Below are 6,124 nucleotides of genomic sequence, written 5' to 3'. Positions count from 1 at the left end.
TGATTCAATTTATTATGTCACTGTAAGACTACTCAGTTCAAGCACTTTGGAAGGCTGAGGAGAGCGGATCACTTGAGGTAAGGAGTTCGAGACCAGCCTGACCAACATGGCAAAACTCCATCTCTACTAAAAATACAAAAATTAGCTGGGCATGGTGGTTTACAGCTGTAATCCCAGCTACTCGGGAGGCTGAGGCAGGAGAATCACTTGAACCCTGGAGGCATAGGTTGCAGATCAATGCAAGATCACACCACCGCACTCCAGCCTGGGCAACAGACAGAGACTTCGTCTCAAAGCAAAACAAAACAAACAAACAAACAAAAAACTATTCAGATTCTCTGGTTCTTCTAGAGTTGATTTTCGCAAGCTATGTGTCTCCAAGAATTCTCTCATTCATCTAAATTTTAAATTTTATTGACGAAAAGTAATTCATAATGTCCTTTTAGTTTCTGTTTAATTTCTGCAGCACAATAATCTATTGATTATTGAGTTATATTTTTAATGTCTCACTGTAATAGTAGATTTGCCTACTTTTCCTTATTGATCTGTCCATTTTTACTTTATATATTCTGATATGTTATTAGCTGCATACAAGTTTTTTGTTTGTTTGTTTCTGAGATGGAGTCTTGCACTGTCACCCGGGCTGGAGTGCAGTGGCGCAATCTCGGCTCACTGTAACCTCCACCTCCCAGGTTCAAGCGATTCTCCTGCCTCAGCCTCCCAAGTAGCTGGGATTACAGGTGCCTACCATCATGCCCAGCTAATTTTTTGCATTTTTAGCAGAGACAGGCTTTCACTATGTTGGCCAGGCTGGTCTCAAACTCCTGACCTCTTGATCCACCCGCCTCGGCCTCCCAAAGTGCTGGAACTACAGGTGTGAGCCACTGTGCCTGGCCTAACTGCATACAAGTTTTAAAGGATTGTTTTCCTAGTGAATTATACATTTTGCCATTATATAGTGGCTCCTTTTATCTGTGATAGTGCTTTTAATTTAAAGTGTATTTTTGCCTGATATTAACACACCTATTACAGCTTTCTTTTGATCAATATTTGGTTTTTACTATCCTTGACTTTAAATTTCTCTATGTTCTTATGTTTCAAAGTTTATTATAAATATCAGACAGCCAGGTTTTGAGATTTTTATTTGATCTGAAAAATCTTTTAAACTATAAAATACACTGTGTTTCCTCTTGTATTTAAATCGGTTTCCACTTTCTCATTATGTGTTTTCTACTTGTCCCATTTTAAGTTTATTTTTCCCTCCTTTCTTGCCCTATTTGGATTGATGTCTTCTTTTTTTCTTTTTCTTATTCCATTTCTCTGTACTTGTTTGTGAGTTATGGGCTCTATGCTTACACTTAAAGTTTATACTTTAGTATTTTCAAGTTATCCTTATAACTTGAATATGCATGCATTTTTAACAGCCTAAATTTAATCAATACTTTACCTTTCTCCTGATTAATACAAAGAATTTAGACTGCTTTAACTCTGATCACCCACTTTTGGCTTACATTGTTTTCCAGTATTTTAGTTATAGCCTATTGTCCCTATGAGTTAGTCAATATTGTTATTTTACATGGTCACATCTAGATAGACAGACAGACAGACAGACAGACAGATAGATAGATAGGTATACTAGTATCTTGGTTTACCTTTGTTGGGGTTACAGATCTTCTTTCTGTTTTTTTGTTTTTTTTTTTTTACCTTCTTTCTGAAGTACATCCTTTAGGATTTCCTTCAACAAATGTCTTTTAGTAACAAAGTCATCTGCTTTTGTTTTTCAGAAGTGTCATATTTTATTCTCATTCTTGAATAATAGTTTCGCTGGGTAAAATTTTAGGTTGATAGTTTTTCTCCCTCAGTATATTGAATACAAAGATATTAGTATGTCTGTCTGGTGTCTTCTGGCTTCATTGTTGCTACTGAAAAGTCAGTAGTCATACTAATTGCCATTATTTTAAGGTAATTTACTTTCTTTCTCTGACTATAAGATCTATTTTTCTTCAATGTTCAGCAGTTTCACTATGATGGGTCTAGGCATGAATTTCTTTTTAATTGTCTTGCTTGAGATCCATTGGTCTTCTTAGAGAAGTAAAAGGAAGATGATATCCAGCCAACATAACCCTAAACCATGAGCTCTGAGTCAGGGCCATATCCAACCAAAGAAAATTATTATTTCTTGCACGTAAATGTTTAATGAGCTGACCCAACTATGAGCTCTTGGGCTGCATCTGCTCAGTGTCTTCTTCTAATTCATCTTCTTAGAAGGAGGATCTTTTTGTAAACACACTAAGACATCGTAATGTTCCAAACTGCTAGAGGTGAGTATTCATCAATATGCATAGGGCACACAGCACTGGTTTAGTGGTTTAGATGTCACTTTACCATTCTCTTTGCCACAAAGAATTTGTATGCAAAACTGGGTCTCTTTAGAAAGAAATAAATATGTATTTTTGACTTTCAGTTAAATTTGGCAAAATTAAGCCTTTTCTATCCCACTCTCTCTTCTGAAGCCAAAAAAAAAAAAATAGTAAGTAAAATAGCTCTGCCTTTGGTGAAACTAGGAAACAATAAATATTGAAATCCTCAATCTAAAAAGATCAGCTGCCAAGTGCAATGAAAGCTGAACCAAAAAGAGGGGAGATACTGGAAAATGACTTATGTCTTTGCAGACCCATAGCAGAAAACAGGAAAATGGTCTGAAAAACTAAACCATTATGCCCTTGCTTAGAGCAGAGGGGGCTGGGAACATCCCTGTGCTATACTCTTCACGGAGTGGTTAGGGAGGAAGGGAGCTGACAAGAAGGCTCACAGACCATTATCTTTGTAGGATCTTTGGAGTCAATGTGACAGGGTAAAAATTAGCTCTGCAAGTGCTGATATTCAACAGCTAAAATTGGAGGCAAATGCTATATCTCTATACATGAGTTTCTAAATGAGCCAAGTAGGCCCACTGCTCAGCCCTGGCAGAAGTATTTCCTTAGGGCGTGGTAAGGTTTGTGAAAAAAATGTTCTAAGCCAGTATCTTCAATCTAAGGTGCACACAGTTTTAGTTCACTTCTCAAATCTCTTAGCCTTGCTCTTCTTTAGCGGGTAGAAACCAGAAAAGAACAGTCTACATTCACAGATGAGCAATAATGAGAAACAAACCACTTTAGTATCTAACCTAGGTAATATAGGAGAAAAAGAAGAAGAAGCAGATGAAGAATAGGCATCAGAAGCTCACGAATTACAGGGAAATTTTGAACAAATGATTGTCCATCATATCAACCAAATTGAAGAATCTATGGTTTTTCTAAAGCAAATGCTCAGGGAAGACATGATGATATAATAGAAAGAAGTAAAAGAGAAGCTGGCAGAACTCAGGAGGTATGTGAAAGTGGAAACTAAATTTTTTATAAAAATGAAAGCCATATTAGAAGGAGCAAAACCACAAACAGACATTAATGGAAACATAGTTAAGCATGTAGAATTCTGACAGACTTGAGAAAGAAAGTTAAACCAAAAAATGTTAAAGAGTATTAGAAAAACTATAAATAATAAAAGCCATGCATAGGAAATCCATCATGAAAATAATTTACATCTCTGAAGTGAACTGAGCAAATGAAGCAAGAAGATAATATCCAGAGATATAATGGAAGAAAACGTTCCTATTTTTTAAAAACCTCAAATCTTTAGATTGAAAAAGTTCAGAAAGACTAACACTGAGCCATATCTTGGTAAAGTCACTGGCCCCAAAATGTAAAGAAAGAATGGACATATGAAAGAAAATTAAATGACTCATAATAAAGGGAAGCAAATCAGATAACACTTTCCCACTGCAACATTCTAAGCTTGAGAAAGTGGAACAAAACTTCCAAAGTCTTCAGAGAAAGAAGACATGACCACTTGACAATGTTCAGTCCAAATGACATTTACGCATATAGGCAACGACATTTTCAAACATGCAAGATCTCAAGAAATATATTAATAGTATCTATGAGCCCTTCTTGGTGGAGCTACATGGTGATAAATCCAACAACAGGACATGAATGAAAGACTTGTAATAAAAAAAAAACTGATGAAAATATTTAAACCATTTCAATACAAAGCCAAGGCTAGATAGCCATCCAAAATGTAGACTCTAAAGAATAATTGCCAAAGAGAATGTGAACATTATAAACAATGAATATACTTAATATGTCTCAGTAATTGGTTTCCATAGACATGGAAATAACACACCTTTGGATCTCACTGTTTAGATGTTTTTTGCTTTGAGTATGTGAGTATGTAATCCTTGTTTTTTTAATCAAAGTATGTATCTTTTTGTTGTTGTTGTTGTTTATGGAAATACTACTTACTTGGTTCCTTCTCATTTTACTGTGAGCCTAGACTTAAGGAAACTGTTCACAAGAAATCAGAGATATTATTTGTGAGTCTACTCTTTACCTAGCAGCAGTAGAATTTCCAATCTAAAGGCAGAGAAAAATAAGTGAATCAGGTTAACGTTCATACCTAGCTTACTGACTTAAAGGAAATTTCTAAATACAATGCCTGGGACCTAAAAAAATGGCACTGGAATGCAAAACGTGGGAGTAATACATTTAATTAAAGGCTTAAGAGTTTTCAAATAATTCACCAAATTTCACAGTCCAATTGGTAATGATCTGAAGGTAAAGCCAGCCTCGGTCATGATTCTTATTTGAGGAGTCCTTCACAGAGCAAGTTCCCAGATCTTAGCTCATTTCATCCTCAAAACAAACGTGTAAAGCAGAGAGAGATGTTATTATCACCATTTTCCATGTTTAAAAAAAGAAATCAGACACTCCAAGTGGTTAAGTGACTTACCCAAGGTTATTCAGCTAAATCAGTCATAATGGCTATGAGAAGTTGAGTGGGAATTTGGGGCTTTAAGAGACACATCTTGAGCCCTCAGCTGAACAATACTGGTTAAATTCCAAGCAAATGTCATCAGATGAAATTTGGTTATCTTTACATCTGAGAAATTGTTAGAAGAAAACATCTGGATCAGACAGGAAATTCCAAGAAAATCCCAAGAGTGTAAGTGTGGGAGTTTATTGTAAACTTCCCAATTCTCAATGAAATTTTTCTTCTTTAAGTGTGTTAGAGACAGAGTCAGTGCATCACGGGAATTGCCCAAAGGAAATCAGCTCAATGGAAAAAAATGTGTTCTAGAGACATAAAATTGATGCTACTCTGTTAATAGACGCCAATGACTCTTGTGAGACTTAAATCATGGAACATTCAACATGACTCAGGGACATTCCAGGGAACAGCTAATGAGACTCCCAAGATACCTGCTTTCTGCTCAGCCTACACCACCCAGAGGAAGCTGGCTAATGTGAGTGAGAGGTGCTGAAGTGTTGTGGGTAGTTAGGCCAGGGTAACAAGGAGCTCCATTAAAAAAAAAGAACTCAAGAAAGAATTCATAGATGTGGCTGCTGTGCCACAGTCTCCATTCAAATATGGACTCTGTGGACAAGAGCACCATGAATCACAGCTGATGCCTGCCATGCTGATCTAGAGATGAAGGCCCAAGATCACTTAAGTTCCTACTTCCCTTGTTGAAAGCCAGAGATAGGGCTTTCTGCCCTGGTTAAGAACTTGCTTTATGCCATGAAAGGAAACAGTAATTTTTGGCTTATTTAAAAGAATAAAAAATGTTAAAGAAATTGATGGCCACTCATGGCCATAGCCTCCTTGAGCTTTGGCCAGGAATTAGGCTGTAGCTCTCCTCTCCCTGGTTGCTCCTCAGGCCTCAAGAGATCTTTCAGAGGAATCCATCTCAGCCCCTGCCAGTTTTGGGGAGGGCTTTCTGAGCATGAGTCTAGTTAAGATCCTGGGTGACTCTTTTGATTTCCATGGGATTTGCATCCTTCCCAGAAGCTGCATGGAAATAAGCCACAGAAAGAGCAGGTCATAAAAAATATCTCAAAACTGTTTACCTCACCGGCCAGACCAGCAGTCTCTAAAGGGCCCTATGCTTCTGAGAATTTTCTCACAACCAATATAATATTTATCTAGGTTCTTGTGATTATTTCATTTCTGAGCCATCTGGAACAAGAATTCAGAAACCTGAGAGAATAAGAAAGAAATGTCAAATAAAAATGAATAATAAAAAGGT

This window comes from Symphalangus syndactylus, chromosome 1 (genome assembly GCF_028878055.3).
Source record: "Symphalangus syndactylus isolate Jambi chromosome 1, NHGRI_mSymSyn1-v2.1_pri, whole genome shotgun sequence".
NCBI lineage: Eukaryota > Metazoa > Chordata > Mammalia > Primates > Hylobatidae > Symphalangus > Symphalangus syndactylus.
This window is presented reverse-complemented; position numbering follows the sequence as displayed.